Genomic DNA, 23,184 nt, shown 5'->3' with positions numbered 1-23,184 from the left:
TCATGGCATCAGTCCATGTGTCTAATTTGGAGTATTCCAATATCAGTAAAGGTCAAGTGCAATGGATTCTGGGCATTTAAGGTCAAATTTCTGACAGTTCTCTCCTAAAGTCACTTTTTGTGTCTAGATTTTCATATTGCAATCTGTCCCATCATTATTTTCATCCTCCTCATACTTATCTGTGATGACCAAGGATGACCTGGGATATGAAATTCTAAGGAGTACCCCTGAGGCTTTGCAAACAGGTGGTTTGTCTCTATGCTAATTTGAGTTTCTTGGTCAAGCTGAATCCCTAACACAAGGGCAAAGCTGGGACACATCTCAAGCACTGCATCTTTAACCATGTGTGGCAATGTCCTGTCTTTTCAGACAGCATCTGTCCATCCACCAAGCATGCAGACAGTAGTCAAAATGGTAGAAAATCTATCAAATGCACTGGGAGAGCTCCAAAGGACAATGAGGCCTATGGGGACTCCCTGGGTTCCACTAAACCCCTACAGAAACTGGGTGGAGTTTACTGGAATTCTCTGAGAAATAAATAATTCAGAGTTTTTATGGATTCCTGGGAAGAACGTGTTGTCTCTTGGTTTTTTTTCATTATCCCATCTTATGGAGTCAGTGCAAACCTGAAGGTCAGAAGAAAGGGGGCAGGATGTTGACTCAACCCAATGCACACCTGATCTGAGAATTGTCTGTCCGTCTATAGTACCATGTGTCTTTTTCACATTGTGGGGGATTTACATGGTAACCAATAATGTAAGTCAGGGATAAAATCAGATTTCCAACTTGAGGGAAAGGAGAAGGAACTATGTTCTTGGCTGTGAATTTGTCAGCCTTCTCAGCTCTAGTGGTCCCTGGAGAGACAGTGTCTGTGTTCTTACAGCTTTTGCTGGGGAGGGACCATTAGTCATTTGGGTAGCAGGATCAGTAGCCTAAAACAGGGCATCAAGTACTGGACATAGACAATATGTCCTCAGTAACTACAGCCGTTGGGAACCATGGGACTTCTGATGGTGCCAACGACCTGGCAGACCCCAGATTTGTCTAGAATGGTGTAAATCATGGAAGTCCCCCACCTTTTCATATGCACAAACTTTTGGAAGAGCTGAGAGCCAGGTGGCTTAGACTGACTTTGCAGTAGGCAGAGTGCATTTTGAGTGTTTGAGTTAGCAAACTGACATAACTATTTATATATTTATCCACATAGAGTAGCAACCCGGAATAGAAGCCAGGGTTGACTTCAGTGTGTCCTAGGAATCATTCCCATAGTCAAAGGCAGTTGTGTGCATTGGAGTAGAGTCTCTATCTTCAGGGGGTGTGTGGGTAGCTGATTTTAAAGTGTTAACATGATACAAAGTGATGGAGGGGTGGGTTCAGTGTACTGCTTGTAGGGTTGTGGTTGCCTTGGGAAAGATTAAGTTGTCAGAGAAGAACAGGGGGGAATGGGACACTTAATGTATCCAGGCATCTGTTGTAGGGGTGTAAGCATGCAACAGTTCCTGATGTCCCAAAGCCTAATTGGCATGGGAAGGAACTTATAGCACATATCCCAGAGGCACGACTTGCCTAGGCTGACATGCCATCATTTCCAGGCAGTGATAGGTGAACATGTTATTAACACTGAGATAGCTGAGACCCAGGGAGTGCACAGACATAATAGTAGGCCTATAAATAATGTGTATGCCTCTGAGTGCAAGGAATAGCTCCCTGAAATTGCATCTGGCAAGGATAAGACCCTGTTTTATAGAGATCTTGCAAAGGCAGAGAAGGGTGAAGTCCAATGGCAGCTGTACCCATGTTTCTCTAGGAGTTCACTTAGATGAGTCTTTGCTTTGGGGATAGGAATGCACAGAACAGACAACACATTTTGTGGGGAGCTTTGAAGAACTGTGAGATAGTCCTAGTTCAAACCTGGCATTTAGACCCCTGGACATTAAGACAGAAGGTGTGTGGCCTTGTCTAGCTGGTCTATTCAGAAATGTCTGTAATATTTGTTTGACAACAGAGGAACAAGTATTGGACCTGCTGAACAAGAGTGCAGCCTTGGGAGAAGCTACAGAATGTAAGTTGGCTTCAAGAATTTAGGGACATATTTAGCCCAAGTTTATGATCTCTCCCAAACACACTTGCAAAGACAAAGTGTCAGTCAAGTTTCAATGGGATTAGCAAGAAAGCTGAGCAGATGCCTGTTCCTGTAATGCAGCTCCATGTCCAAGAACTGAGGCATGAATAGTCGCTGATTTCAAGACACAGGGGCCCTAGAGATGACAAATTTCACTATGGCTCCTACATCTCCTACTAAATCAGTGTCTTTAGTAGCCACCTGAATAAAATTCTGCTCTTTCTTGACTCACAAGTTCTGGGTGTCACAGGGTTCAGGGGAAAAGCAAGAACATCCTGTTGTAGCAGAGTCTATATAAGCCCTCCCTCTGCACCAGGACAGGGAGTTGGGTGGCTGGTGGGAGGTGGCTATTCCTCACCCTGGACACCTGAATGTAAGCTTTACACTGTAGGCAATCCAGCCTCATGTGCATGGGAGGCCCAAAGAGCAATGGGTACATTTTTTTAAAGATGCATCTTCTGCAATGCACTTTGAATGAAGGTGGGTCTCCAGGGAAAGGAGGAAGCTTAAAGTTTGTTCTGAAGGCAGGAAATGAGAACTTCATTATCCTTAATTGCAGGTGGCAGTAGATTGTGAAACACTTCTCTGCCTGCATGTCTTGCTGGCCAGGAGCCAGAAAGGCATGACCCTGTTAGGGAACCTTTGGATTGGAGGCCTCAGGTGCTGGATATGAGATGGTGACACAGGGACCATGGCAGCTCCAATAGCCTCAGGTGAAGGGGAGAGATATATTCTCTGAGAGACAGCAGAATTACACGAGGTGTCAGCGAGTAGATTAATCCTGGCCCCGATCTTTTTTTTTTTTTTTTTTAAAGATTCTTTAAAGATTTTATTTATTTATTTGAGAGAGGGAGAGAGAGAGAGAAAGAGAGAGAGAGCAAACATGGTCGGGGTCAGAGGGAGAAGCAGACTCCCTGCCAAGCAGGGAGCACAATGCAGGACTCCAGGATCTTTTTTTTTTTTTTTTTAAGATTTTATTTAGTTATTTGATAGAGAGAAATCACAAGCAGGCAGAGAGAGAGGAGGAAGCAGGCTCCCCACTGAGCAGAGAGCCCGATGCGGGGCTCGATCCCAGGACTCCGAGACCACGACCCGAGCTGAAGAGAGCGGCTCAACCCACTGAGCCACCCAGGCGCCCCAGGACTCCAGGATCTTGACCTGAGCTGAAGACAGTCGCTTAAACAACTGAGCCACCCAGGACCCCCCCATCCTCTTTTTACATGTAATTAATGGTGGGCACTGTAGTGTGACTGTGGACCAGCTGGACCTAATTGTCCCCAGGAGGGGACATTGAACACACTGGGGGTGATGGCATCTGGAGAGATCAGTTTCCCATTTTTCCACTCTGATTGTTTTTCTCACTGTCCTGTCTTTGTTTATTTGTTTCTTTGTTTTTGTTTTGTTTCATTGTTTTATTTTTCCAGGGTTCCAAGATTCTTTGTTTATGCAGCACACCCAATGCTCCATGCAATATGTGCCCTTCTTAATACCCACCACCAAGATTTCACTGTCCTGTATGAGATCTTGAAACAGCTGAAGACAAATAGGGAGGCTATGTGGTTAGTTATCAACAGTGGACCTTAAGCCACTTGAGACTCCCACTTTTGCTCTGGTAGAGACTCTGTTTACAACACTAGGGTGGGCTGGGACAAGGTGGCGGGGAAGTAGGAGGAGGCGACTTTTCAACTTGTACCCCAAAGTGAGCTGATTACCTACCAAAGAACTCCAATCACCCATGAAATCAGCCTGAGATTAGAATTATATATGTCTGGATTGCTACAGGGGGAGAAGACTCCAGTGGGCCAGGAAAGCTGAGTGGGAATGGCAGACTGATATTGGAAGATAAACAAAAGGGGGAGGGAGCCACCAGAGGCGACCAGTTGGAAAGTAATACCCCAATAGGAGCTAGAGTGCCCTGTGTCTGGGGACGAACATTAACTTGGAGACTGGTTGAAAGCACTCCAAAAGAGCAAAGGATCTCGGGGGAAATTGTGGAAATTGGAACAGCTAGGGACAGGGGCTTAAGCCCCGGTCCCAGGACTGCCTTCCCTGGAGCTGAGGCAGAGAGAGTGCGAAACCAGCTCTTGGTCCCTAAGCCACCAGTGCCCTCCTGGGGTCCGTTTCCTGTGAGGGGATGGGAGCCACGCCGGGCAGCAGAACTCGAGAGCCCTGCTATAGAGCCTGAGATACTCCCCTGAGAGAGGTATAAAGTCCCAGCCGGTGCCCTTTGATACGCGCCATTGTTTCAGAATCTGCACCAAACTCTCCCCCCAGAGAGGTGCGCAAAGGCCCAGCCTGGTGCTCTCGGACCTGCACCCCGTTCTCTGAGCCTGAGACCCTCGCGTGAACCTCAGCCTCCCCTGAAACTGGTGCGCTCAAGCCGGGTGTTCTTAGACACAGAAAAACCAGGCACTCCCAGCCCAGGGCCAGCGGGAAAATCTCAGTGTGAATTTGGCTTGGAACCTCTCTGGTGGTCTAGAGCTCCCAGACAGCTGCCGCTGCCTTGGCTTTGGGTACAAGCAAAAGATCCTGTGTCCCCAGGGACCGTGGCTTGGAACCTGCTCTGCCCGCGGCCAAGGGAAAACTTATTTAGGCTCTGCAGCCAGACTGAGGCTTCTCTCTGAGAGGGAGATCAGGGTGCTGTTTGTTTTCCTCTAAAACTACAAAAACCATCAAAAGTGGTCGAAGTGAGAAAAATAAAAGTGAACAAGCATAAAAACCGCCAGAGAACTAAAGCCTGAAAAAAAAAACAAAAACCAAAAAACACAAAAACAGTTTCCTCAGAGCCCACCCCCTTGAGGGCTGTGGGAGGACTTAAGTCAGGGAACATCATTGACTGAAAACCCACGTGGCAGGCCCCTCCCCCCAAAACACAAACCAAGAAAGAAAAAAAAAAAAGAGGAAAAAAAAAGGACTACAAGAGAACAACCACTACTTCATAGGAAAACTTTTATTTTTTATTCATTCCCACTATTCTGGTACATTTTTTTTATATATATAGGTGATTTTTTTAACCTAATAACCATCACAGCGAGCTGTCCAGTACATCAAATTCCATAATAACCTTCTAACCTGAACTTTTGGATACATACACCTATGTTTTTCTTTTGCATTTCTATTTTTTGAATTCCTTCTTTTTTTTTTTTTTAATTTTAGTTTAGTCCAGTTTATTCCTTTTTATTTTTATTTTCTAATATTCATATAGAGTTAAACTTCAAAGTAATTTCCTTTCCCCAATCAATACTACCCCTATAGGTAAACTAATTTTTAATCCGCCTTTATCTTAGGAAAGTTGAGTCCTTTAACAAAGATATCGAGATACATCCAGGAGGAATCAAAACAACCTTCCTCACACACACTGAGAATTTATAACCACTCTCCCATCTTTTTCTTCCACAAGTGTTTCTGTGTTTTTGTGTTTGTCCTGATAGTATATAAATCTTACACTTGGGGTTCTTTTTGATGAGGTTCTTCCTTTATTTGCATATATATATTTTTTTCTCTTGTCATATACTTGTATCAGTCTTTTTGTTTGTCTGTTTTTGTTTGCTTACTTCATAAATCTTACCTTGGGGCCCATTTGGGCTGCACTTTCTCTTTCATCTTCCCTTTCTTTCCTGTCTCTCTCTCTATCTCTTTTTTTTTCTTCTTTTTCTTTTCTTTTGTCTCTCATCTGGGTGGGGAATCCTGATTGCTCAGAAGTGTTCCAGGGAGCACCTTGACTGCACCACGGTTAATACATCCAGCTACATCTGTTCAGTCATCTCCCACCAAAATGACTAGGAGGAATAATGCCCAACAGAAGAAAAATACAGAGGATGGACCTTCTGCAACAGAGCTAACGGATATCAACATAGACAATATGTGGGAAAGAGAATTCAGGCTAACAATTATCCAGGAAATAGCTAGGTTGGAGAAAGCCATGGATGACCAAACAGAATTGATTAGGGCCAAGCTGAAAGCGACCAGACAGGATGTTCACAATGTTAGGGCAGAGCTTAAAGCTACAAGGGAGGAGGTTCACAATGCTCTGAATGAGTTCCAATCTAATTTAAACTCTCTCAAAGCTAGGGTAACTGAGACAGAAGATAGAATTAGTGATCTGGAGGACAAACAGATAGAGAGAAAGGATCAGGAGGAAGCCTGAAACAAACAGCTTAGAAACCACGAAAATAGAATCAGGGAAATAAATGATGCCATGAAGCATTCCAACATCAGAATTATTGGAATCCCTGAAGGGGAGGAGAAAGAAAGAAGTCTTGATATAGTGGAACAAGTCCTTCATGAAAATTTTCCCAATCTCATGAATGGAACCAGCATTCATGTACTAGAGCCTGAATGGTCTCCACCCAAGATTATACATTCCAGAAAACATGACGACACCTGATAGTCAAATTGAGGAATTATAATTGTAAGTATAATCTCTTGAAAGCATCTAGGACAAAGAGGCTCCTTACTTACAGAGGAAAGCCTATTAGAATAACATCAGACCTGTCCACAAAGACCTGGCAAGCCAGAAAAGGCTGGCAAGATATATTCAGGGTACTAAATGAGAAGAACATGCAGCCAAGAATACTTTATCCAACAAGACGGACATTCAAAATGGATGGAGAGATAAAGAGTTTTCAAGACCGGCAAGGCTTAAAAGACTATTCAACCCCCAAGCCGACACTGCAGGAAATATCAAGGGGGGGTTCTATAAAAGATGAAAATCCTAAGAATAGCATTGAACAGAAATATAGAGACAATTTACATAAAGAAAGACTTCAAAGGTAACTCGATATAAATAAAAATGTATCTATCAATAGTCACTCTCAATGTGAATGGCCTAAATGCACCCATAAAATGGCACAGGGTGGCAGATTGGATAAAACGACAGGACCCATCCATATGTTGTATACAAGAGACCCATTTTGAACCTAAAGATACACCCAGACTGAAAGTGAAGGGATGGAGAACCATTTTTCACGCCAATGGGCCTCAAAAGAAGGCTGGGGTAGCGATTCTCATACCAGATAAATTAGATTTTAAACTAAAGACTGTAGTCAGAGATACAGAGGGACACGACATAATCCTTAAAGGGACTATCCACCAAGACGATCTAACAACTGTAAATATCTACGCTCCCAATATGGGAGCAGCCAATTAGTTAAGAAAACTATTAATCAAGATAAAGAATCATATTGTGAGACTTCGTATGTGAATTTGTGGCGCGTTGAGTTCTTGAGTTTTCAGGATGGAACTGGACTGAGGAGTCAAGATGGCGGAGAAATAGCAGGCTGAGACTACTTCAGCTAGCTGGAGATCAGCTAGATAGCTTATCTAAAGATTGCAAACACCTGAAAATCCATCGGCAGATCGAAGAGAAGAAGAACAGCAATTCTGGAAACAGAAAAACAACCACTTTCTGAAAGGTAGGACCGGTGGAGAAGTGAATCCAAAGCGACGTGAAGATAGACCCCGGGGGGAGGGGCCGGCTCCCGGCAAGCAGCGGAGCAACGGCATACAAAATCAGTACTTTTAAAAGTCTGTTCCGCTGAGGGACATCGCTCCAGAGGCTAAACCGAGGCGAAGCCCACGTGGGGTCAGCGTGGCCTCAGGTCCCGCAGGGTCACAGAAGGATCGGGGGTGTCTGAGTGTCGCAGAGCTTGCGGGTATTGGAACGGGAAGGCCAGCTACAGAGACAGAGCTGACAGTAAGCTCACAGCTCGGTGTTACCTTGAACCGGTCGCAGGCTCGGTGAGGCCGGAGGTCAGGCAGACGGGAGTAACTGGGCGCTGTTCTCGGAGGGCGCACTGAGGAGTGGGACCCCGGGCTCTCGGCTCCTCCGAGCCGGAGACCAGGAGGCCGCCATTTGTATTCCCGTCCTCCGGAACTCTACGGAAAGCGCTCAGGGAACAAAAGCTCCTGAAAGCAAACCCGAGCAGATTACTCACCCTGGCCCCTGATAAGGGCGGTGCAATTCCGCCTGGGGCAAAGACACTTGAGAATCACTACAACAGGCCCCTCCCCCAGAAGATCATCAAGAAATCCAGCCAAGACCAAGTTCACCTACCAAGGACTGCGGTTTCAATACCAAGGAGAGCAGCAGAATTACAGAGGAGGAGAAAGCAAAGCACGGAACTCATGGCTTTTTCCCTGTGATTTTTTTTAGTCTTGCAGTTAATTTAATTTTTTTTCTTTTTCATTTTTTGTTTTTTTCCTCACCTTCTGGTAAAATTTTTTTTTAACTTTTACCTTTTTCTTTTTTAACGTTTTTTAACCAGTTTATCTAATATATATATATTTTTTCTTTTTTTATATTTTCCTTATTTTTTTTAAATTCTTTTCTTTTTTTTTCTTTTTCCTTTTTTTTTCTTTTTCCTTTTTTTTTCTTTCTTCCTTTTTGAACCTCTTTTTATCCCCTTTCTCCCCCCTCACAATTAGGGATCTCTTCTAATTTGGTTAAAGCATATTTTTCTGGGGGTGTTGCCACCCTTTTAGTATTTTCCTTGCTCCTTCATATACTCTTATCTGGACAAAATGACAAGAAGGAAAAATTCAACACAAAAAAAAAGAACAAGAGGCAGTACCGAAGGCTAGGGACATAATCAATACAGACATTGGTAATATGTCAGATCTAGAGTTCAGAATGACAATTCTCAAGGTTCTAGCCGGGCTCGAAAAAGGCATGGAAGATATTAGAGAAACCCTCTTGAGAGATATAAAAGCCCTTTCTGGAGAAATAAAAGAACTAAAATCTAACCAAGTTGAAATCAAAAAAGCTATTAATGAGGTGCAATAAAAAATGGAGGCTCTCACTGCTAGGATAAGTGAGGCAGAAGAAAGAATTAGTGATATAGAAGACCAATTGACAGAGAATAAAGAAGCTGAGCAAAAGAGGGACAAACAGCTACTGGACAACGAGGGGAGAATTCGAGAGATAAGTGACACCATAAGATGAAACACATTAGAATAATTGGGATTCCAGAAGAAGAAGAAAGAGAGAGGGGAGCAGAAGGTATACTGGAGAGAATTATTGGGGAGAATTTCCCCAATATGGCAAAGGGAACGAGCATCAAAATTCAGGAGGTTCAGAGAACACCCCTCAAAATCAATAAGAATAGGCCCACACCCCGTCACCTAATAGTAAAATTTACAAGTCTCAGTGACAAAGAGAAAATCCTGAAAACAGCCCGGGAAAAGAAGTCTGTAACATACAATGGTAAAAATATTAGATTGGCAGCTGACTTATCCACAGAGACCTGGCAGGCCAGAAAGAGCTGGCATGATATTTTCAGAGCACTAAACGAGAAAAACATGCAGCCAAGAATACTATATCCAGCCAGGCTATCATTGAAAATAGAAGGAGAGATTAAAAGCTTCCAGGACAAACAAAAACTGAAAGAATTTGCAGACACCAAACCAGCTCTACAGGAAATATTGAAAGGGGTCCTCTAAGCAAAGAGAGAGCCTACAAGTGGTAGATCAGAAAGGAACAGAGACCATATACAGTAACAGTCACCTTACAGGCAAAACAATGGCACTAAATTCATATCTCTCAATAGTTACCCTGAATGTTAATGGGCTAAATTCCCCTGTCAAAAGACACAGGGTATCAGAATGGATATAAAAACAAAACCCATCTATATGTTGCCTCCAAGAAACTCATTTTAAGCCCGAAGACACCTCCAGATTTAAAGTGAGGGGGTGGAAAAGAATTTACCATGCTAATGGACATCAGAAGAAAGCAGGAGTGGCAATCCTTATATCAGATCAATTAGATTTTAAGCCAAAGACTATAATAAGAGATGAGGAAGGACACTATATCATACTCAAAGGGTCTGTCCAACAAGAAGATCTAACAATTTTAAATATCTATGCCCCCAACATGGGAGCAGCCAACTATATAAACCAATTAATAACAAAATCAAAGAAACACATAAACAATAATACAATAATAGTAGGGGACTTTAACACTCCCCTCACTGAAATGGACAGGTCATCCAAGCAAAAGATCAGCAAGGAAATAAAGGCCTTAAACGAAACACTGGACCAGATGGACATCACAGATATATTCAGAACATTTCATCCCAAAGCAACAGAATACACATTCTTCTCTAGTGCACATGGAACATTCTCCAGAATAGATCACATCCTCGGTCCTAAATCAGGACTCAACCAGTATCAAAAGATTAGGATCATTCCCTGCATATTTTCAGACCACAATGCTCTAAAGCTAGAACTCAACAACAAAAGGAAGTTTGGAAAGAACCCAAATACATGGAGACTACACAGCATCCTTCTAAAGAATGAATGGGTCAACCGGGAAATTAAAGAAGAATTGAAAAAAAATCATGGAAACAAATGATAATGAAAATACAACGGTTCAAAATCTGTGGGACACAACAAAGGCAGTCCTGAGAGGAAAAGATATAGCGGTTCAAGCCTTTCTCAAGAAACAAGAAAGGTCTCAGGTACACAACCTAACCCTACACCTAAAGGAGCTGGAGAAAGAACAAGAAAGAAACCCTAAGCCCAGCAGGAGAAGAGAAATCATAAAGATCAGAGCAGAAAACAATGAAATAGAAACCAAAAAAACAATAGAACAAATCAATGAAACTAGGAGCTGGTTCTTTGAAAGAATTAATAAAATTGATAAACCCCTGGCCCGACTTATCAAAAAGAAAAGAGAAAGGACCCAAATAAATAAAATCATAAATGAAAGAGGAGAGATCACAACTAACACCAAAGAAATACAAACTATTATAAGAACATACTATGAGCAACTCTACGCCAATAAATTTGACAATCTGGAAGAAATGGATGCATTCCTAGAAACATATAAACTACCACAACTGAACCAGGAAGAAATAGAAAGCCTGAACAGATCCATAACCAGTAAGGAGATTGAAACAGTCATTAAAAATCTCCAAACAAACAAAAGCCCAGGGCCAGATGGCTTCCCGGGGGAATTCTACCAAACATTTAAAGAAGAACTAATTCCTATTCTCCTGAAACTGTTCCAAAAAATAGAAATGGAAGGAAAACTTCCAAACTCATTTTATGAGGCCAGCATCACCTTGATCCCAAAACCAGACAAGGATCCCATCAAAAAAGAGAGCTATAGACCAATATCCTTGATGAACAAAGATGTGAAAATACTCAACAAAATACTAGCCAATAGGATTCAACAGTACATTAAAAGGATTATTCACCACGACCAAGTGGGATTTATTCCAGGGCTGCAAGGTTGGTTCAACATCCGCAAATCAGTCAATGTGATACAACACATCAATAAAAGAAACAACAAGAACCATATGATACTCTCAATAGATGCTGAAAAAGCATTTGACAAAGTACAGCATCCCTTCCTGATCAAAACTCTTCAAAGTGTAGGGATAGAGGGCACATACCTCAATATCATCAAAGCCATCTATGAAAAACCCACCGCAAATATCATTCTCAATGGAGAAAAACTGAAAGCTTTTCCGCTAAGGTCAGGAACACGGCAGGGATGTCCATTATCACCACTGCTATTCAACATAGTACTAGAGGTCCTAGCCTCAGCAATCAGACAACAAAAGGAAATTAAAGGCATCCAAATCGGCAAAGAAGAAGTCAAATTATCACTCTTTGCAGATGATATGATACTATATGTGGAAAACCCAAAAGACTCCACTCCAAAACTGCTAGAACTTGTACAGGAATTCAGTAAACTGTCAGGATATAAAATCAATGCACAGAAATCAGTTGCATTTCTCTACACCAACAGCAAGACAGAAGAAAGAGAAATTAAGGAGTCAATACCATTTACAATTGCACCCCAAACCATAAGATACCTAGGAATAAACCTAACCAAAGAGGCACAGAATCTATACTCAGAAAACTATAAAGTACTCATGAAAGAAATTGAGGAAGACACAAAGAAATGGAAAAATGTTCCATGCTCCTGGATTGGAAGAATAAATATTGTGAAAATGTCTATGCTACCTAAAGCAATCTACACATTTAATGCAATTCCTATCAAAGTACCATCCATCTTTGTCAAAGAAATGGAACAAATAATTCTAAAATTTATATGGAACCAGAAAAGACCTCGAATAGCCAAAGGGATATTGAAAAAGAAAGCCAACGTTGGTGGCATCACAATTCTGGACTTCAAGCTCTATTACAAAGCTGTCATCATCAAGACAGCATGGTACTGGCACAAAAACAGACCCATAGATCAATGGAACAGAATAGAGAGCCCAGAAATAGACCCTCAACTCTACAGTCAACTAATCTTCGACAAAGCAGGAAAGAATGTCCAATGGAAAAAAGACAGCCTCTTCAATAAATGGTGCTGGGAAAATTGGACAGCCACATGCAGAAAAATGAAATTGGACCATTTCCTTACACCACACACAAAAATAGACTCAAAATGGATGAAGGACCCCAATGTGCGAAAGGAATCCATCAAAATCCTTGAGGAGAACACAGGCAGCAACCTCTTCGACCTCAGCCGCAGCAACATCTTCCTAGGAACAACGCCAAAGGCAAGGGAAGCAAGGGCAAAAATGAACTATTGGGATTTCATCAAGATCAAAAGCTTTTGCACAGCAAAGGAAACAGTTAACAAAATCAAAAGACAACTGACAGAATGGGAGAAGATATTTGCAAATGACATATCAGATAAAGGACTAGTGTCCAGAATCTATAAAGAACTTAGCAAACTCAACACCCAAAGAACAAATAATCCAATCAAGAAATGGGCAGAGGACATGAACAGACATTTCTGCAAAGAAGACATCCAGATGGCCAACAGACACATGAAAAAGTGCTCCATATCACTCGGCATCAGGGAAATACAAATCAAAACCACAATGAGATATCACCTCACACCAGTCAGAATGGCTAAAATCAACAAGTCAGGAAATGACAGATGCTGGCGAGGATGCGGAGAAAGGGGAACCCTCCTACACTGTTGGTGGGAATGCAAGCTGGTGCAGCCACTCTGGAAAACAGCATGGAGGTTCCTCAAAATGTTGAAAATAGAACTACCCTATGACCCAGCAATTGCACTATTGGGTATTTACCCTAAAGATACAAACATAGTGATCCAAAGGGGCACGTGCACCCGAATGTTTATAGCAGCAATGTCCACAATAGCCAAACTATGGAAAGAACCTAGATGTCCATCAACAGATGAATGGATCAAGAAGAGGTGGTATATATACACAATGGAATACTATGCAGCCATCAGAAGAAATAAAATCTTGCCATTTGCGACAACATGGATGGAACTAGAGCGTATCACGCTTAGCGAAATAAGTCAAGCGGAGAAAGACAACTATCATATGACCTCCCTGATATGAGGAAGTGGTGATGCAGCATGGGGGCTTAAGTGGGTAGGAGAAGTATAAATGAAACAAGATGGGATTGGGAGGGAGACAAACCATAAGTGACTCTTAATCTCACAAAACAAACTGAGGGTTGCTGGGGGGAGGGGGTTTGTGAGAAGGGGGTGGGATTATGGACATTGGGGAGGGTATGTGCTTTGGTGAGTGCTGTGAAGTGTGTAAACCTGGTGATTCACAGACCTGTACCCCTGGGGATAAAAACATATGTTTATAAAAAATAAAAAATTAAAAAAATGTCAAAAAATATTTTATTTATTTATTCGACAGGCAGTGATCATAAGTAGGCAGAGAGGCAGGCACAGAGAGTGAGGAGAAAGCAGGCTCCCCACCAATTAGAGAGCCTGATGTGGGGCTTGATCCCAGGACCTTAGGATCATGACCTGAGCTGAAGGCAGAGTCTTTAAACCACTGAGCCACCCAGGCACCCCCATAAAGTCTTTTTTGAATTGTGTTATGGTAGTCACCATACAATACATCATTAATTTTTGATGCGGTGTTTCAAGATTCATTGTGTATGTATAACACTCAGTGCTCCATGCAATACATGCCCTCATTAATACCCAAATCCAGGCTCACATATCACCCCATCCTTCTTCCCTCCAAAACCCTCAGATTGTTTCTCAGAGTCCACTGCGTCTCATGGTTCATATCCTCCTCCGATTTGCCCCAATTCGCTCTTTCCCTTCTCCTAATGTCCAGCATGTTATTCTTTGTGCTCCACAATTTAGTGAAACTGTATGATAATTGACTTTCTCTGTTTTACTTATTTCACTCATCTTAATCTCCTCCAGTCCTGTCCATGTTGATACAAAAGTTGAGTATTCATGTGTTGGAGGCATAATACTCCATTGTACATATGGACCACATCTTCCTTATCCATTCTTCTCTCAATGTTATTTTGATAGGGACTGCATTAAATATGTAGATTGCTTTGAGTAACATAAACATTTTAAGAATATTTCTTCCTCCAATCCATCAGCATGGAAGTTTTTCCATTTCTGTCTTCCTCAATTTCTTAAGTGTTCTGTAGTTTCTGGAATATAGATCCTTTACCTCTTTGGTTAGCTTTATTTTTTGTTTGTTTGTTTGTTTGTTTGTTTGTTTGTTTGTTTTGGGGGGTGGAATTGTAAATGGGATTGATTCCTTGATTTCTCTTTCTTTTGTTTCATTTTTAGTGTATAGAAATGTAACCGAATTTTGTGTATTGGGTTTATTTCCCCCTAAGATATTTTGCTCTTTTTGCGTGCTCTCAACCAGATTCTAAGTTAATGCTGGTCCCCAATCAAAGGGCACTCTCGTATTGGGGTATTATTTTCCAATGGGTCACTTCTGGTGGCTCTCTCCCATTTTTATTTATTTTATTATTATTATTATTATTATTATTATTATTATTATTATTATTATTTTAGCTTTGTGATTTTTTTTATTTTTTTATTTTCAGCATAATAGTATTCATTATTTTTGCACCACACCCAGTGCTCCATGCAATCCGTGCCCTCTATAATACCCACCACCTGGTACCCTGACCTCTCACCCTCCGCCCCTTCTGATATCAGTCTGATGTTCCCACTCTGTTTTACCTGCCCACTGGAGCTCCTGTAGAGATCCATAAGTGTATAATTCTAATCTCAGGCTGATTTCATGGGTGATCAGAGTTCTTTGGTAGATAATCAGCTCACTTTAGAGGGCCTGTTGAAATAGCACCTCCTACTTCTCCACCATGTCACTCTCAATGTGGTTTTTATTTGAATCTCCCTGATGGCTAGTGATGATGAAAATTTTTTCATGTGTCTGTTAGCCATTTGTATGTCTTCTTTGGAGAAATGTCTGTTCATGTCTTCTACCCATTTTTTGGCATTGTTATATGTTTTGTGTGCTTGAGTTTGAGAAGTTCTTTATAGATCCTGGATTTCAGCCCTTGGTGTGTACTGTCTTTGTGAATATCTTCTCCCATTCTGTGGGTTGCTTCTTTTTCTTGTACCCATTTTCGTTTGCTGTGCAGAAGCTTTTCATCTTGATGAAGTCCCAAAAATTCATTTTTGCTTTTGTTTCCTATGTATTTGGAAACACATTTTGAAAGAACTTGCTGTGGCTGATGTTAAAGAGTTTACTGCCCATGTTCTCCTCTAGAACATTGATGGCTTCCTGTCTCACATTGAGGTGTTTCATCCATTTTGAGTTTATCTTTGTATATGGTGTAAGAGAATGGTCAAGTTTCATTTCTACATATAGCTGTCAAATTTTCCCAGCCTCATTTATTGAATAGACTGTCTTTTTTCCACTGTATATTTTTTTCCTCCTTTGTCAAAGATTATTTGACCATAGAGTTGAGGGTCCATGTCTAGGTTCTTATACTCTGTTCCATTGGTCTATATGTCACTTTTGAAGCAAGGACTTTGAATGACACTGCATCAGATTGATTTCTTTCCTTTTTTATGTTTTAAAATTTGTATTTAAATTCAGTTTGTGTAAACACATAGTACATTGTTGGTTTCAGAGGTGGAGTTTAGTGATTCATTAGTTACATATAACAGCTAGTGCTCATTCCATCAAGTGCCCTCCTTAATGCCCATTGGCCAGTTACCACCCTCTCCCATCCACTCCTAATTTAAACACAAAATTTTGAGTATAATTTCAGAATTTGGATTGAGGACTGTTCCTCCTAGAATTCTACATTAATTAAATTATTTTTTGTCACAGGACTATATGTGGAAACTCCTTTTGTAAAATTATGTTGTTAGCCATCATAAAGTACAATGTTAGTTTTTTTTAACTTTATTTTTTCAGTGTTCCAAGACTCATTGCTTATGCACCCCACTTACTGTTCTATGCAATCCATGCCCTCCTTAATACCCACCACCGGGCTCACCCAACCCCCCACCCACCTCCCATCCAAAGCCCTCAGTGTGTTTCTAAGAATCTGCAGTTTCTAATGGTTCATCTCCCCCTCAAATTTCCCCCAACTTCCTTCTCCTAATGTCCTCCATGTTTTTCCTTTTTCTCCACAAATAAGTGAAACTATGCCATTAGTTTTTGATGTAGTGGTCAACAATACATTATTTGCTTATAACACCACTGCTTATTCAAATACATATCCTCCTTATGGCCCTTCACCGATTTACTCCATCTTCCCACCCCAACCCCTCTTTTAGTTCCCCAAAGAAACACATTGATTTCTGATATTATTTATTTGGGACTTTCTCTTTTCTTTTTTGATAAATCTAGGGAGGGGTTTCTCACTTTTATTTTATTTTTTTTTCCAAAGAAGCAAACTTTGGTTTTTTGTTTTGTTCTGTTGTTTTTGAGTTTTATATTATTTATTTCTGCTCTAGTCTTTACTATTTCCTTCTTTTTGCTATATTCAGGGTTTAGTCATTCGAGGTTCTTTAGCTCCTTCAGGTGTAACGTTAGGTGGTCTCTTTCAGATTTTTCTGCTTCTTGAAGTCTTCCTGTATGCTGTGTATTTCTGTCTTAGGACCACCTTAGCTGCAGAGAAATTAGTGGAAAGTGATACAGGTTTTATACTTGTGTGTGTGTGTGTGTGTGTGTGTGTGTGTGTGTGTGTGTAATGTTCATACTCCACATCAACACTACATCTGGAGGGGGTTCCACTACTTTGCCATGTTGTCATTAACATTGATGATGTGAGCATGGCTTAAGACAGTGACCTTCCCACCAAGACATTTTCTTCTTTTGCTTTGGATTGTTGATGCCCCTGGTGGTATCCTGTCCAGCATACACTTTATGCTGCTTCTAGCGAGTTTGCACGTTGAGCAGGGTGGACTTATGATGCACAGTGAGAGCAGCTGGGATTCCTATAAATGCTCATTTGATGAGCACCAGTTTATTTGTGATTCATTGATATTTAGGGAAAGGAATAAACAACATGAGTGACTGTATTTTGTGCATTTTGGTATAATTGTTTCCTCAATAGAACAAATTTTCAAAGTCAGAGAGTGAAGAGGTAAGCACAGAATCATGTGTGCACAAAGGGTCCCTGAGGGAAAGTGTTCTCTGGATAGGAATCCCCAGATCCTGACAGGAAACCTGCCCATAACCTTCATCTGCATCTGCTCCTGGTGCTTAAAGACAGAACTAGTGAGTAGTGTGCACCCCCTGGTGGTCCAGATCCCATCCTACAGTGAGGTTTGTGTCTGGGCTCACACTGAGGTCCCCTCACTGTGTCTGTTGCACAGTAATACACGGCTGTGTCCTCGGTTCTTAGGCTATTCATCTGCAGATACAGCGTGTTCTTGCTGTTGTCTCTGGAGATGGTGAATCAGCCCTTTACAGAGTCTGAGTAGTATGTGCTACTTCCGTCATAGCTAATACCTGCGACTCACTGCAGCCCCTTCCCTGGAGCCTGGCAGACCCAGCTCATGCCATCGCTGCTGACGGTGAATCCGGAGGCTGCACAGGAGAGTCTCAGGGATCCCCCAGGCTTCACCAGGTCTCCCCCAGACTCCACCAGCTGCACCTCGCAGTGGACACCTGTAGACACAAGACATTCTAGTCATAAATATATCACACACCCATGGTTTCTCTCACTCATACCCACTCACACCCTCAACGTCTCTTGTTCACTATGAATTACCTTTTAGAAGAGAAACAAGGAATACCCAGCCAAGTGCAAACTCCATTGTGAGTTGTGTGTGTTCTGTCTTGGTTACTGATTGGAATGCCTGGAAATCCTGGGCTGGGGCTCCTCTCCCAGCTGCAGAGTCAGGGATGGGCTGTTTTAATCAGCAGAGGGAAGGCCCTATTTGCACGTTCTCTGATTATATACTCAGCTTGGGATCTATGTGACCATAGAGGGCAATGACTAGAAGAGATGTGGCTGCCTTTTTTTTGGTGGTATTAAGCACTTTTGAGGAAAATATGATTTTTCATTACATAGCTTTCCAAAGTATATACTTGGCCACCACGTGCTAATTTCTTTTTAAATATTGACACAAATGTTGTGGGATAGGTGTCGTGTTATTCCATAATAAAATGTAAAATTACACTTAGAACTTTAGAGAGTTTTGTGAGGAGTCCAAGAGCACCCAGGTAGTGAGAATGAGCCTCAGTTGGTGGCCCTGTGCTCATCCCCACAGGACATACTGTCCCCTGAACCACCTGGAGGACAGAGTGCATGGGCTGGTGAGGAATGTGGAACCCCTCCTGTAATGGGGACAGGATGATTTAACCTGCTTTAGAGTTTCCCTAAAATATAGAGAGAATCGGAGTACATGCAGGTGTATTTGCTCACATTTTAATATCTGTATGTTCCTCCTGAGTCATCTCTGTGAGTATTTGTAACAATTTTGATGAGTGTGCTTGACACAGAATGAACTGCCACATTCAGAATGTGTTATAGGATAAATATTGGTGTCCAAATAAGCATTATGCAGAGTGAACAAATCAATTCTTCATAAAAATTCTTTTATTTTCTCTGGAATTCCTCCTTCCTCTTCCCTTCTTCATTCTGTTCTCACATAACTACGTGTTTTCCACATGTTGCTTAGTCTAGTTTTAATTTTTGAAGAATTGCTCTGCACAAATCCTTGAAAATTCAACCATGTTGATTTCTATAGCAGGAAGAATCATTTATTTTAATATTTGGTAGTTTTCCAAAGAGTAAATATAGCATAATTTTATTTTTTTAGTGGTTGGTTGGGGTAGGGATTCTTTCCAGTTTCTGATACTACAATATAGCTGCTTTTCACCCTGTCAATGTAGATATGGAGCTCAGAGGATATCTTATTTATGTGCTTTCCACAACAACTGACCTGAAGAGGCTGAAGAAGAACAAATTTGCATCAATGTAGGAATTTCTATTTCTTGTTGTTTTTGTTAATTATGTAAATGTCTTTGAAAACTCAACTTCAAACAGGAGAATGTAATGAAAATACAAGTAGATCTAGGAATCCCCTGGAAAACCACGTTGCCCTGGATTCTTCTTTATTATGAAGATTTTGATTATTGCTTCGGTTTCCTTGGTGGCTATCAGAGTGTTTAGATTTTCTATTGATTCCTGTTTCAGTTTTGGTTCTTTATAAGTGTACAGGAATGTACCCATTTCTTCCAGATTGTGTTAACTTAATATGTAGTTGCTCATAGTAAGTTCATAAAATTGTTGTTTACTCTATTGTTAATTTTGACCATTCCAAATGGTGTAAGTTCATATCTCCATGTGCTTTTGATTTGAATCTCCAGATGGCTAAGATTATTATACACTTTTTCATTTGGCTGTTAGCCATTTGTAAGTCTTCTTTGGAGAAGTGTCCATTCATATCTTCTGCCCATTTTTGGACATGATTATCTGTTTTGACTGTGTTTGATTTGAGGAATTCTCTATAGATCTTGGATATCAGCCCTTTGTCTGTACTTTCATTTGCAAATATCTTCTCCCATTCCATGGGTTGCCTCTTTGTTTTGTTGACTGCTTCCTTTGCTGTGCAGAAACTTTTTATGATGATGAAGTCCTGAAAGTTCATTTTTGCTTTTGTCTCTTTTGCCTTTGGGACATGTCTTGAAAGAAGTTTTGCGGCCAATGTCAAAGAGGTTACTGCCTATGTTCTCTTCTAGAATTTTGATACATTCCTGCATCAAATTGAGGTCTTTTAAACACTTCAAGTTTATCTTTGAGTATGGATTAAGAGAATAATCGAGTTTTGTTTTTCTGTACTTAGCAGTTCAAATTTCTAAGCATGTGGATTTTTTTATTAATTAAAAAAATTATAAATATATAATGTATTTTTATCCCCAAGGGTACAGCTCTGTGAATCTCCAGGTTTACACATTTCATAGCACTCACAATAGCACATACCCTCCCCAATGTCCATATCCCCACTACCCTCTCCCAATAACCCTCCCCCCAGCAACCCTCAGTCCATTTTTTTGAGATTGAGTCTTTTATGTTTTGTCTCCCTCCCAATCCCATCTTCTTTATTTAAATTTATTTTTTATTTATTTTCAGCATAACAATATTCATTATTTTTGCACCACACGCAGTGCTCCATGCAATCCATGCCCTCTATAATACCCACCAACTGGTACCCCGACCTCCCACCCCCCGCCCCTTCAAAACCCTCAGATTGTTTTTCAGAGTCTATAGTATCTCATGGCTCACCTCCCCTTTCAATTTACCCCAACTCCCTTCCCCCGCTCTCTATCTCCCCATATCCTCCATGCTATTTGCTATGCTCCACAAATAAGTGAAACCATATGATAATTGACTCTCTCTGCTTGACTTATTTCATTCAGCATCATCTCTTCCAGTCCCGTCCATGTTGCTACAAAAGTTGGGTATTCGTCCTTTCTGATGGAGGCATAATACTCCATAGTGTATATGGACCACATCTTCCTTATCCATTCGTCCGTTGAAGGGCATCTTGGTTCTTTCCACAGTTTGGTGACCGTGACCATTGCTGCTATAAACATTGGGGTACAGATGGCCCTTCTTTTCACTATGTCTGTATCTTTGGGGTAAATACCCAGGAGTTCAATGGCAGGGTCATAGGGAAGTTCTATTTTTAATTTCTTGAGGAATCTCCACACTGTTCTCCGAAGAGGCTGCACCAACTTGCATTCCCACCAACAGTGGAAGAGGGTTCCCCTTTCTCCACATCCCCTCCAATACATGTTGTTTCCTGTCTTGCTAATTTTGGCCATTCTAACTGGTGTAAGGTGGTATCTCAATGTGGTTTTAATTTGAATCTCCCTGATGGTTAGTGATGATGTACATTTTTTCATGTGTCTGATAGACATTTGTATGTCTTCATTGGAGATATGTCTATTCATGTCTTCTGCCCATTTTTTGACATGATTATCTGTTTTGAATGTGTTGAGTTTGAGGAGTTCTCTATAGATCTTGGATATCAGCCTTTTGTCTGTACTGTCATTTGTGAATATCTTCTCCCATTCTGCAGGTTGCCTCTTTGTTTTGTTGACTGTTTCCTTTGCTGTGCAGAAACCTTTGTTCTTAATGAAGTCCCAAAAGTTCATCTTCGCTTTTGTTTCCTTTGCCTTTGGAGATATATCTTGAAAGAAGTTGCTGTGACCAATGTCCAAGGGGTTACTGCCTATGTTCTCCTCTAGGATTCTGATGGATTCCTGTCTCACCTTGAGGTCTTTTATCCATTTTGAGTTTATCCTTGTGTATGGTGTAAGAGAATGGTCCAGTTTCATTATTCTATACATAGCTGTCCAATTTTCCCAGCACCATTTTTTGAAGAGACTGTCTTTTTTCCACTGCCTATTTTTTTTTCCTGTTTTGTCATAGATTAGCTGGCCATAAAGTTGAGAGTCTTCATCCGGGCTCTCTATTCTGTTCCACCCATCCATGTGTCTGTCTGTGTACCAGTGTCATGCTGTCCTGGTGATCACAGCTTTGTAGTAATGCTAGAAATCAGGCAACATAATTCCCCAGTTTTCTTTTTCTTTTTCAACATGTCCTTAGCAATTCAGGGTTTCCTCTGGTTCCATACAGACTTTACAATTGTTTGCTCTGCTTTAATTTTGATTGGAATGGCAATGAAAGTATATATTGCTCTAGGTATTATAGATATTTTAACAATGTTTACTCTTCTGATCCATGAGCATGGAATGGTCTTCCAACTTTTTCTATCTTTTTCAATTTATTTCATGAATGTTCTGTATTTCCTCCATTACAGATCCTTTACCTCCTTGGTTAGGTTTGTTCCCAGGTATATTAGGATTCTTGGTGCTATAGTAAATGGAATTGATTCTTCAATTTCCCTTTCTGTATTTTCACTGTTAGTGTATAAGAAAGCAACTGATTTCTGTACAATGATTTTGTATCTTGGCTCATTATTGAACTGCTGTATGAGTTCTAGTAGTTTGGAGGTGGAGTCTTTAGGGTTTTCCATATAAACTCCATATAAAATTTTCATATAATCTCTCTCTTCAAAGAGAGAGAGTTTGACTTCTTCATTGCCAATTTGGATACCATTTATGTCTCTTTGTTGTCTGATTGCTGTTGCTAGGACTTCTAATACTATGCTGAACACGAGTGGTGAGAGTGGGCATACTTGTCGTGTTCCTGATCTCAAAGGGAAGGCTCTAAGCTTTTTCTCTTTGAGGATAATATTTTCTGTGTGTTTTTCATAGACAGATTTGATAAATTGAGGAATGTTCCTATCCTTATACTTGGAAGTGTTTTAATTAGGAATGGATGCTGAATTTTGCCAAATGAATTTTCTCCTCAAATGAAGGACCATGTGTGTTTTCTCTCTTTTCTTATTGATTTGTTCAATCACATTGAATGATTTCTGAATGTTGAACCACACCTGCATCCCATGGATAAATCACACCTGGTCATGGTGGATAATCTTTTTAATGTGCTGTTGGATCCTGTTTGCTAGGATCTTGTTGACAATCTTAGCATCAATATTCATCAGGAATATTGGTCTGAAATTCTCCTTTGTGGTGGGGTCTTCGTCTGTTTGGGGGATTCAAGGTAATTCTGACTTCATAAAAATTGTCCGGAAGTTTCCCTTCTGCTTCAGATTTTTGAAACAGCTTCAGGAGAATAAGCTTTATTTCTTCTATGAAAGTTTGGTAGAATTACCCATGGAATCCGCAGGTCCTGGACTCTTGTTTTGGGGAGGTTTGGGATCACTGCTTTAATTTTGTTACTAGAGTGCTCGCTTCGGCAGCACATATACTAATTTTGTT

At 40.9% G+C, this 23,184-nt stretch overlaps 1 pseudogene; it reads right to left on the bottom strand.

Annotated features, from left to right (window-relative positions):
* Positions 1-18,203, bottom strand: LOC116590260 (annotated as a pseudogene).
* Between the last annotated feature and the right edge of the window lie 4,981 nt (positions 18,204-23,184).

Source organism: Mustela erminea, chromosome 5, assembly GCF_009829155.1.
Source record: "Mustela erminea isolate mMusErm1 chromosome 5, mMusErm1.Pri, whole genome shotgun sequence".
Lineage (NCBI taxonomy): Eukaryota > Metazoa > Chordata > Mammalia > Carnivora > Mustelidae > Mustela > Mustela erminea.
Note: the sequence above shows the minus strand (reverse complement) of the source record. Positions and strands in the feature narration are given on the sequence as shown.